This window comes from Pangasianodon hypophthalmus, chromosome 21 (assembly GCF_027358585.1).
Source record: "Pangasianodon hypophthalmus isolate fPanHyp1 chromosome 21, fPanHyp1.pri, whole genome shotgun sequence".
In the NCBI taxonomy this organism is placed as follows: Eukaryota; Metazoa; Chordata; class Actinopteri; order Siluriformes; family Pangasiidae; genus Pangasianodon; species Pangasianodon hypophthalmus.
The window spans coordinates 1,448,056-1,461,109 of NC_069730.1; positions in this window are offsets into that span (position 1 = coordinate 1,448,056).

The window sequence follows — 13,054 nt, forward strand, 5'->3', positions numbered from 1 at the left end:
AGACTCCTTCCATAAATGTTGAATGAATAAAACATCGTAGTCATTGGCATATTGCTGTGGTATAAGAGGAATAAAACACTCTGTGCTGTTATAAGAAAATAAAAATAATCAACTTCAGAGTGGTGAAAGTTACTTTTCCTATTTTCCCGCAACAGCATGTCACAGAGTGTTTTATTACTCACATCAAACCCGCTCTCAGTGTACCGCCTCATCTCTGCTCCGAGCGAAGCGCGCTGCTCTTCCCAAGATCACAGAAATATTTAACACTCAGAATCTTTTTTTCTTCCCCAGCCTTTCATTTTCTTTTCTGTGCAATATTCAGGAATCCCCAGGTATACACACTTCAGCATGTGAAATATGCTTTCATTGTCTTTACTGCGCTTCTGTATACAGCACCTGGGTGCGATAAACTTCCTGGAGCTGCTGCCTACACCTCCACACTCCAGCAATACATCACTTCCCCACGTCGCTCCGGTGCCATCCATCATCCGGCTGCGACAATCACAGCCTGTGCCTGTGGGAAAACTCTCTCTTGAGGAGCGTATGAGAGCAGAGCCAAGGTCTGAAAATAAACCATGCGAACCTGACAGAGGAAAAGAGTGAATTATACAAACAGGCAAACTCAGCAGTATATTCATGTGCACGTATATTCAGCTTATCCACTGAGAAGGAGCACTCGCTCGTGTTCCTGAGTCAAACTTATGTAAAATCAGATGTGGGAGTTTAACACGCGGTGGGAAAATGTAAATGTTTTATTTCTGGGATTGAATACATCATCAAATCCATTCAGCATTACTACAGTAATTCAACACATGAGCGCATATTACTCACATAATCTCATGTGGAAAAACTTATGATCACGTGTGAAATGTGATCATAACAACAAAAAAACCCCACCTCATATACGGCATGTGAGTGTGAAGTTGCATTTCGCCATGTTACGCACACGCAAACTCAAGTACACACGCGATCATGTGAAAATTAAACCACGTTACTTTTACGAAAAAAATGAACACGCAAAACTAAATGAATCATAAAATTATATGTGAAAAATGTCATTTGTAAAAATCATATGTGAAAATTAATTAATTGTGTAAAGATCATGTGAAAATTCATCTTGTATAAAAATCAGACATGAAAATAAATGAATTGTGTTCAAATCAAGTGAAAAATGAATCTTGTATAAAATCACATGTAAAATTATAAATGAATCATGTGCAAAAATCACATGTGAAATAATATTAATTGTGTAAAAACATGAAAATGAGTCATTAAAAATCACGTGACGAATTGTGTATGACGTGCATGACGTGAAACATTTCACAAAAACTTCAACGAAATAGAAATGAGTCATGTGGGAGTCAACTCTTAATGATAAGCTGAGCCAAATGATCTGAGTCACTGGAAAGAACAGAATCTCAATCACTAATACATGCTGTTTTTTTTTTTTAAATATATACATTTTTTTCCCGACATAGACAGGAAGTGAGATCATTCATGTTAAAAACTGGAATGGTGCTTAATCAGTGATCATGTCAGCACATCAGAAAGTTAAATGGAGTGTCAATGGTTTTTGCAGAAATTGTCATAATTAGCTGAGGAGGATGAAATGATGGAAAGATATGGAACTAACGTAAATGAACCATGAATGGGAGGTGGAGTCAAGAAGTCAACAAGGAGTCAACAAGGAATCAGCAAGGAGTCAACAAGAAATCAGCAAGGAGTCAACAAGGAATCAGCAAGGAGTCAACAAGAAATCAGCAAGGAGTCAACAAGGAATCAGCAAGGAATCAGCAAGGAGTCAACAAGGAGTCAACAAGAAATCAGCAAGGAGTCAACAAGGAATCAGCAAGGAATCAGCAAGGAGTCAACAAGGAGTCAACAAGGAGTCAGCAAGGAGACAGCAAGGAGTCAACAAGGAACCAGCAAGGAGTCAACAAATCATTTGTTTTTGTAGTTAATCTTTTAACCTCTCGAGTCCAGATTCTCCCCAGTGCACCTTTAACCTTTTAGAGCTAAAGATTTGTGCGAGGTGTGAGAATGAAGCCCAGCGTGCGCCGAGGCTGTCCCTCTGATCAGCAGCTGTAATTAATTAAATCATAATTATCCGAGTCTCCAGTGCAGGATGTGTGAAAGTTCTCCTGCTCTCGAGTGTATGGAGTTATTTAGATTGGAGATGTGAAGGAAGCAGCTGGGGCTTTTCCTGGATCTCTCAGATCATGACTGTTTGCCCAGTGATGGTGTGTGTGTGTGTGTGTGTGTGTGTCTGCAGCTGCCTAGTCATTACAGCTTTGAAGTGTGCGATGCTTCTCTTTCTTCTCCATAGAAGGAATCTCTCCACGGCTCAGGGGAAACACAGACCTGTGACTGTCGTGTTCAATTTACCTGCTGTCTCTCTCTCTCTCTCTCTTTTTGTGTGTCCCTTGTTTTCCATCTCTGTGCCTCTCTCTGTCTGTCATTCTTTCTGTCTTCTCTCTTTGTCTCTCCCTTTCTCTCACTATGTATCTCTCTCTCTCTCTCTTTCTGTATGTCCCTCGTTCTCCATCTGTCTCTCTCTGTCTGTCTTCTCTCTTTGTCTCTCCCTTTCTCTCACTATGTATCTCTGTCTCTCTCTCTGTCTGTATCTCTTTCTCTGCCTCTGTCTCTTATTTCCCCCTTTCCTCTCTCAGTCACTCTCTTTATCTCTCTGTCTGTCCGTCTGTGTCTTTGTCTCTATTGATGTGTCATTCTTACTGTTTCTCTTTCTGTGTCTCTGGCTCACTCTGCCTGTGTGTCGCTCTTTCTGTTTCTCTGTTTCTTTCTCTACATGACATGTTTGATTCACTTCCTGCAGTTGAGTCGATTCAGAGTCGAATCACTTTCTCACTGGAGTTTAGTTGGAATCGTATTGAGACCACCTCGCTTTAACGCTCTCCAGCGTGATAATGACTGCTGCCTAAAGTACTACGCCGAGGGGGGAACGCACCAGGGTTCCATTCAAACACATTAAACACAGTGTATGTGAAAGTGCTGTTAGACGCAAAGAACAATTAAGCACCATGACTCACACGAGCAGCCGTGTTTGTATAAGTCGCTCTACACGGCTGCACCTCACACAAATTACACAGCAAATCACAATTACATAGTTACAGAACGTATCCAGAACCACCAATTTGACCATAAACTGGCAGTCAGTAAAGGTAAAAGCGCATGCTTGAGACCAGCGCAGAACCATAGGAGGATAAGTGGTGGAATGAAAAGACCTGCCTCTTTAATAAGCACCTACATCAACACTAATCACGCACCACTTACACCACTCCATTAGCTTGTTGGTGTCTTTAGACGCTAGAATAAAAAAAATGTTAATTTCCGTTTAAGAACGTTGGCAGTCCGAGCAGTGCGCAGAATTAAAGCGGCAATTAGCGTAGGTGTGAGTGAGTGATGGCGTTGGGTTCAAGTCCTGCATGTGCAAACTTTATCCACATTCCCGTGTAAAAATCTCAGGTGTGTGTGAAAATAACAAAATAAAAGTTAAATGGCAAAAAAAAAAAACTTCCTTTGAAAACTGATGAACACGGAACATGTTCATAACTCCTGCTTATGCATTCATAACACGTTACACATCATTCTAAAACACACACACACACACAAATATTTATATAATTGAAAACCTATTACACGTTATAGTGATGTATATTGTGCTTTGTGAATTATTTCGTGTTTATAATACATTATAACACTAACAGCAAGTTCGAATAATCTGTCATTCAGCGCTTGTTTCTCTATGTCTAATAATAACTGCAATAAGTTGACTGATTGATCATTATATTTGATCATTATATTTAATCATTATGAATAAATTACAGTGTGAATTTGTAAATCTTATAAGTTTAATAATCATTTCATAAATCCAGAATTCAACAGCGCTGTTTGGGGAAATTTTGAAGAAGCTATGAATAAATCTAAAGCCGAAATGGTGGTGAGAATAAAAACCGCAGATGATTTTGCATTTCAGATTTATTATTTTCATATATATTAATATATTTCTCTGTAAAGTCCTCTCTCAGATACACAGCAGTGGACGTGGAGGTGAGGGTCAGGCTGCAGGGTCAAGGGATTAGCATCAAGCGAGGCTAACATGATGGTCAGAGCTACATGAAGTGTGAAATATGCAGCCTTTGTCAATCACAGAGGAAATGTGTGTGTGTGTGTGTGTGTGTGTGTGTGTGTGTGCCGTTTGACCTCCCACATGTGACTTGCTGCTGTCAGTCCATACGGACGAGACAGAGGTTATTCAGCTTCAGTGGACAATCTGCAGACTGACCATGTGAAGCGTCTGCTTATCCGTACGAAGCATCTGATTGGCTGAAGGTAAGCTATTCTATCAAAATAAAAGCTAAGCCGAAATTAGCTAGCTAACACACCTAAGTGCTAAACTTACACTAGCCAATTTACACATAATTACATAACAACAACAAACTTTCTCCTAACATTAATGTTAGCTACTAACACCAACACTAGCATGCTAAACAACTTAGCTAATGTTATCTACAGGTAACTATAAGTTGGTGTTTAATGCTAGTTAGGCTGCTAATGTAAGTCATGCTAACAAGCTAACTAAGATTAATTGAAGCAAAAAATGTAAAATATTTAATTTTTATTGCTGTCATTTCTGTTATAAATTTTTAAAAAATGACATACATGAGTATAGCTTTAATGAAAAGCTTTGTGAGGTGTGTGTGTGTGTGTGTGTGTGTGTGTGTGTGTCGGCGGCAGGTCATCGGTGTGTTTTGTGACATTAATGTAACACATTTTGTACCCCTAGCAGGTTATTTTCATTTGTTTGCTTTCCCACCTGTAACCACCTTCTTTTGCTTGTCTTCTACATCAACACACACACACACACACACACACACACACACACACTCACACACACACACACACTTTTACAGTTAATTACTGAAAGGAATTGCATTGCAAGTACCACAAGATCACACAAATTATCCTAACTGTTAGTGTCAAAAGCAGTTCTAGTGAAGGGGGTGTGGCCTGTGTATGTGTCACTCAGTGAAGGAGGCGTGGTCTCGCTGCCTGTCAATTTGAGTGAAGGAGGTGTGGCCTGTTTAAAAAAACAATTTAGTACTGAATCACGTATCATATAAAATGATTCACTGCTTTAAATGAATCTTTAAACATTAGATTGTGTACAGAGACGTCGCTCATAGAGATACACACTCTCTCTGCACCACTTTATTTACCTGACAGTAGAATTGATCCTGTTTGTCAAATACTGTTTGCACATTCATAATGTGTGTGTGTGTGTGTGTGTGTCTGTGTGTATATACTGCTCAGGCTTACCAGGATGCTACAGCTCAGAGCCTGCCTGTCTCTCTCTCTCTCTCTCTCTCTGTCTCTCTCTCTCTGTCTCTCTCTCTCTCTCTCTCAGCTGTGCTCGTTACCACAGAAAAAGACCTTGGACGAGTCCTGCAATGTCAAACGCATTTGATCCCGCTCGTATAAATTGCTCGGAGAATCAAACCGTTACAACACAGACCTAGCTTTTACGCCCTAATTTCCCACGCCGCCTTTGATGACTGCTTTTATAGCACAGCGCCAAACGCCGGGCGATTTTCCACGCCCCTGTTCAACACGGCAGCCTGCATTAAAAATAATGAACTACATAATTGCCCATTTCATTACTGGCCCACGGATGACATGCGGCCTTTCTGTGCTCTCTGTGAGGGTAATTACTTTCAGGGACCTCTGTGCCCTTTGTAAGATGTGGACAGTGCGCTAGTGCCGAGCTTGTTTATCAACCGGTTTGCACTCAGAACGAACAATGGGTGCTTTTTCCACCATCCAATTGCTGCAATAAAAGAGAAAAGGAGGGCAAAATGAGCAGAAGGAGCCATTTTGGAGCCGACAATATGGAGTCTGGATGCTGTTTAAAGCTTTATTATTGAGAAGCTTAGCTACGAATGAACAATGTGGTCATTTCAGATGGTGAGTTTTGATTAGGAACGTCATAGTTGCCAAATATTCTTGTGTTTATAGTGTTAGTTTTTTATAGTGTTGGTGTCAGGAACAATTTACTAATGAATACAACTTATATTAAACTACAACACGACATTCTTTGTATCTGATTATAAACGTAAGCATTTACGAAACTTTTTATCCATTTAATGTTGTGGAATGTCCACAAGCTAGTTCCTGTTCTCACTTACGTTATAGCAGCTATACACAGTCGTTCCCTCACAAGCCTCTCTTTATTCTATCTTGAACTTAATAAGAAAAAAAGTATGCAGTTTGTCACATTACCAAGAAACTGCAAAGCGTAAACTCCTCTGTCCTGAAGATGTTATAAAACTTACAAAAAAAGTTACAGCTTCACCTCTGACTGTTACAAAGTGCTGACACTGGAGACTCCTTCCATAAATGTTAAACATACAAAAATAATCCTTACAGAAAACTTCACCATATTATATGTGGTACATCTACCATACAAATCCCTGTGAAAGTTGTTACTATAGAAACGATACGTCTATATGTGGCAGGTGATATACCTTTATTACTCTTTACTCTCACTAGCATTCTAGCTAGGTGGTAAGCTAGCTAGTATGTAAAGCCAGTTATCTATCTATCCAGTTATCTAATGAGCTAGCTAGCTAGAATGCTGACATGACTTTAAAGAAAGAACACAAACACTACAACTACTGGTGCCAAGGACAAGTCACTTTACTTTATATGCACTTTTGAGTCAAGAAGCGTACATGCTAATTTACCAATTGCAGTCTCTCCACTCGGTTTTCCTTCATTATTCACACTATCCTCATTTTTGCCTTGAAGTCTGGGGTAAATTCATGTTTTATTATTTCAGGAAGGTTGAAAAACTGGGCTGGATATGAAGTAGAATAAAATGCTCACAGGCTTATTTTGGACGAGTGGACAGTAAAATGAAGAGCTCACCACAGGGAGGAAATGGTATATAGGCTACGCAGGCATGGTGATAATGAGGCCAGCGCAGGACAGCAACCATACATCATGGGAAATTTTAGTGCACTAGATTTAATCAAGGTCAGCCATGTTTTAACCGTCTAAAGAGGCTGTAATAGTGGCTCTGATGGTAATTGTTAGGCCAGGCCTGAAGAGTGTTTTGCTTAACGAAAGTTATTTTAGTACTTAGAAGCAATATGTGGAATTAGTACCTAATTATTAGAAATTATAGGCTAATTACAGCTCTGGCTCCGTCCACCTAAAGGAAAGTTGATAGCATCTGTACAGTCTTACATAATCCCGAGGACTTTTTATACTGTTATATTTTGTTCGACTGTGAGGACTATAATAGCATGTAAACTACATGTAAGTCATTTGCATAAAATCCAGGAAATCAACTTAAGCATGTGCGTAACCCGACTCTGAACATTGAACATAACTTTCTCTGATAAAAGTTAATGTAAATTTTGGACTTAAGTTGCTCTGAAAACAGTTTGCGAAAGCGTTTTTCTACCAGAGAAAGCAAATCCCAAAATCTTTCAGAGTTTTCCTGACAGAATTCATTTTACTAACAGATCGAACACTAACCAGTGGATTTAGCATTGCTAAGCCTTATTTTAAATTCCATAGTGTCCATGCTGTATTTTTGGGTCTCAGCTCTTGCTCATTTGTTCCATTTTTTGCTGATTATTTGTCCATGTGATCTCCATCTGTTCACCTGCATATTCAGACAATGTTTATGGAATAATGTTCTCATTACTGTATGTTACACCATTGGATGGTTTGTCATTCCTTTCGGTCACTTTCTTCAGTGTGACCTGATGAGATTCGTTGCAAGCTTAACTCGAACTCGAGCAGCAGATGTGAAATGACAAGCTCCATATTGACTCAGTCATGCTCTTTCACACAGCAGATAATTAAACAAAGTGTTTGTTTGTTTCTCGGCTGCCATCTTCAATATCAGCCCACCTGTCATCACTCTACTTCCCCAGGAGACTGTCGATTAAAGCTGTTCAGACCACCCAGCTCAAGAGGGACCACTGGTTAGATCCTCTGAGGCTGACAAAAAAAACTCACCTTCTCACAATTAAACCATCACTGAGACATGCTAGTCAGCTCTCCGGGTGCCACTCCAAACCCTGCTCCTGCTGCTGCCGCTGCAAAAAATGAGATGATCAAGAGAGCAAACGGCAAATGGTGAGGACCTGCTTGCTAGAGCGCAGAAATGTACCACAATTAATAAAGTCCCAGCGGAAGCTTCTGTGAAGACCTTTAGCAGGAAATGGTACATCTTGTGAAGCTCTATGTGCTGAATAATATCGCGCCTCCTCCCCCTTATCCCACACGTTCACATGCTCTTCATTAATGTCATGCATTTGATAAATGTGGGAAATACGGTGACTGGATTCTGCTGTTAAACCAACAGGGAAAGATGGAAGGTTGCGGCCGTGATAACATGAAGCAAATGTGTGAATTTGAGATTTTTGTTTAGCAGGAATATTAAGTGTGGTGATAAACATTAAATCTTTTGTGATGCACTCTTTAAACGTATGATCGACTGTGGCCCGCACACCTCCCTAAACAATCTCTGTGATTCTGTAGAGTGCAGCTGTGTACAGATTCGCTAACGTTTATGATACGGCTGTACAGATGAAACGGTATATCACCAGAAAATGTGCTAATATTTTCTCTTGTTTTCATTATTTAAAATCATCATCAAATGACTTTGCTTTGATAGGCTCACAGGCCACGCCTACTTCACTGACACTGACAAGCTCATAGGCCACACCTCCTTCACTGACACTGACACAGAGGCCACACCTCTTACACTGACACTGACACAGAGGCCACACCTCCTCCACTCTGACTGACAGGTTCAAAGGACACACCTCCTTCATTGACATTGACAGACACATAGGCCACACCTCCTTTTATTCACCTTACTCGCACTGCAGCGACACTGTAAAAAGTAGCTCTGGATGCTTTACCCTTTCCTGAAGATTTTGTAGTCTCCATACGCCATCACAGCCTCTCAGCCTCTCAGCCTCTCAGCCTCTCAGCATCAGATCCTTGCCTCTGAAAAAGTCTCATCTCTTAAAAGATACATTTGATTTAGATTGATTTAGATTTAGAGCTTCAAAGAAGGTGTTTTGCATAAATGTGTATTGACAGAGTTCAACAGGTGAACTTCTGTTGTCAGTGAGTTTAGAGAAAACAGGTTTTTGATTATTTTCTCAATGCAGAGAAATGTGTCAAAACATCTTGTCCATGCTGATCTACAGACACAGCAGATAGAGATGTTATATTCCTTGAAGACTTTACAAATTAACTGTAGAATAACATTGGCTTTTCTCTACCCGAAAATATGAATAAGAACATTTTTTTTATTCCATAAACTATCTACATGCATATCAGCAATGCAAAATACATGATTAAATTAGCATTGGAATTTGATTAAGCTGTCAAAGGAAATTGCCGAAGGAGATGTAATGAAAAAGGTGGTGTGTGTATAGTACTGGACTTTTCGTCTGAATTAGTGTAGCCATATCATAAATATTACTGAATTTCCCTTCAGGGATTAATAAAGTTTATTTTCACTGGTTCACTAATTCAAGTTGAAGATTTTTACAGCCGTCGTGCATTAAGTTTTCTTACGCATTTCCTTTGCACTGACTGGCCTGATAAATTGCTCAGGATTTGCTCAGCTGAGATTCCCTCTCAGCGCCTCACTCGATGTTTGGTTTCAGCTAATGATTAGAAGACTTTACAGTACTTTTCTTCACCATTGGTTTAATGTGTTCATTTTGTTCAGAAAACACAATTCCTCCTAAAGCTGTGCTCATTACGAGCGTGAATATTATGCAGTGGTTTGGCCAAATAACCTTTATGAAGGTCAGTACAAAGGGACTGAGGTGAACATACAATTGTTTGCACACGAAATGTTTCAACAGTCCAAAAGGAGTCATTAAGGAAAATACTGCGCACTGCTGCTCATTAGAAACAGGTTAGTAAAAAGAGAAAGGAGGCGAACCTGCAGGAAGAACCACACACTGCTGAATTAAATGGCCAAGCTTTGTTCTCACTCAAGTTATGCTTTTTAATCTCTGTAACATTTGGACTTCAAATAAGAGTGCGTTGATATCGATACTACTGTAGCATTGAGCATCTGTCTGATCTCCAACATGAGATACCAAGTGACACTCTTTGATATACGGCTAGTGTATGTTGTCGCCCTAATAAAAATATGACAGGAAATGACATCGATCTGGATGTATTTCACGATTATTGATCAAGAGGACATTAAGGAATTTCAACGCCAATTCCAATAAAATAAATAAAAACACGCTCTTCTCCACCGCAGCCCTACGCAATCCAAACCATGTTGGGATGTTGAGGAGGTCTGGGGTTCAGTCGGTGTTCCAGTTCATCCCAAAGGTGTTCAGTGGGGTTGAGGTCAGGGCTCTGTGCAGGACACTCGAGTTCTTCCACTCCAACCTTCACACACCATGTCTTCATGGAGCTCGCTTTGTGCACAGGGGCGTTGTCATGCTGGAACAGGTTTGCGCCTCTTGGTTCCTCTTGGTGAAGGGAAATTGTAAAGCTACAGCATACAAAGACATTCTATACAATTATGTGCTTCAGACTTTGTGGCAGCAGTCTGGGGAAGAAGTACATATGGGTGTGATGACCAGGGGTGCACATACTTTTGGCCATATAGTGTAGATAGCTAATGCACTTCATTTAAAATGAAGTTTATAAAGAATGAGCCTAGTAGTCTAAGCACACAAACACAAGTGTGCACTTCCCATGGGCTTTAATAAAACTGCGGAAAAATAAATAGAGTTAAATAAAACGTTCCACGACTTTCCTGATTGATTAATACTAAGTAGGTTATCAGGTTTGGTTTCAGTATCAGAATCAGTATCACTAAGTACCAAAAACATGTACTTGGTCTGAAAAAAATGGTATCAGTACATCCCTATTTCAAAGAATGTAGAATTGGGTGACCCAATAGAAATGTAGCTAACATTTAATGCATCACTGCAGCAAAAAATAAGGAGGTTTGGCCACAGCAAGCATTTTTAGATTTTTTTTATCCATCGCATCTCTATAACATGTCATCTCTTAAGCTGTAGTAATAGAAATGTCAAAAGGCAACAGAAAATTGTTTATTTCACTGTTTTGTTCGTTTTGAAGGAAGATCTGCCCACTTCATGAACATGTGATGTGATATATCCCTGAAAAGCTTGTTTGCTGATGTATATGTAAATTCCTGTGCCATTATGATGTGTGAATTTCCTCTATAAACCTTATAACTGGATTGGAAACACAAGCAATCACACATTTCTAAAAATGTTAAAATGTTAAAAACTGAAAACTGAATATATATACACACACCCAGAATACACACACACTTCCTCTTTCACCATCACCACACTTCTAACAACACCTGTTCCCAATTCACACACACAGCCACACTATATATAGCGACACTCACTCATTTGCTCTTTGTGAAGTATACGCTCAGCTTACCCTGTGTTCTGACGTTACCAAGCCTTGTCACTGTGTTTGTTATTCCTGGTTCAATCCTATTTCTCTCCCTGTTTCCTGTGTTTTTTTGCCTGACCCAGTTTGTCCTGTTTGCCGATCGTCTGACCTCTGCCTGTTTTTGCCCAGTGGTTTTGAATTGTTTGCCTGTTTTTCATTAAACTGCTCAACCTGCTTTTGCATTTGTCTCAGCCTCCACCTCTTGACACTTTAAGTCCAAAACAGATCTGATGCCAGGTGTCATAAGTGTTATATTCACAGGTTATATTCTGACACATTTCCATTTTCAAGTGAATTTCTCACCAAAGCAGCATTATCGAGTCAGTCACGCTATTGAAGCACAGGTGATGATAATCAGCGGAACTACAGCAAATTAATCTGTAGATCATTAAAAAAGTGTTAGAAGTAGTGTCGAGAAAATTCAGTTGTTTCACATCTTCACAAAGCCTCTGAAGGTGTGAATTGGTATGGAACTCCAAAAACACAAAAATTAGACTTGTCAGAAAACATTCATTAATAAAATGAAAGACAACCTGACATCAAAAAAACTTTTTTTACGCGGTTAGTTCGCTGGTCGTATTGTGCGGTATCAATCTCTTAAAATACCAAATTCTTGTTTTCTGTAATCTTTCATTAAAGTGCATCCAGTTATACTGCCTCTAAATGTCACCATGCACCTGTGGGTGGGGAAAACTAATATTAACCAATCATATCATGTCATGTTCCAGAGAAAATGCTACACCCACTTCCTGATGGATGAAACCAAAGTCCAGCTATAGATGATCTCAACCTTAAAAAAATTAATAAAATAAAGCATAATAATGCAAAATTGAAAAACAAATTAAATAAGAAATGAAAGTAGACAGAAATAAAACAAGTGAAAATGTAGGTAGATATATTGATAAGTGTAGATAAATAAACAAACAAATAAATATACTAACTAAGTGCTAAAATAGAAAAATAATAAAGTAGAAATGTATAGCATAGTGCTTAAAATAAAAGTACATATAATTTTTTTTTTTCATATTTCTCATATAAAGGGTAATATGTTCCAGATCTTGGGTGCTCAAAAAAAAAAAAGCTGCTATTTTTATGCTTTTTACGTGGAATGAGAAGAAATTCGTCACTGGAGGATCTTAAAACATGATTTGGAACGAGAAGCAGGATTCTGATTTTCCAGTGTGAGTATAATATCTTCAGTACACTTAGCAAAAGGTTTTATTTCTCAAACAGTATGATATGCAGTACCACTTAAGTCATTATGGAGCTGTCTTGATATTGTATAGAGTTCATTTCATAAGAGCAAAAAGAAAAAAAAAGTATCTGAATACATTTGAGACGTATTATGAAGAGTCAGATGCGTTCATTCATGTCCTAACAGGATTATGTTAAATACAGCACTACACCGAGAATGAAGTCGCTTTCACATCCTCCTCTGAAAGCATCACAGATTTTCAATGCTGTCGTATCTTTAATTTACTGTAATCCATCAACGACCCGGGTCTCGTTAGCGCCGCCGTTTGGGAGCTGCTTT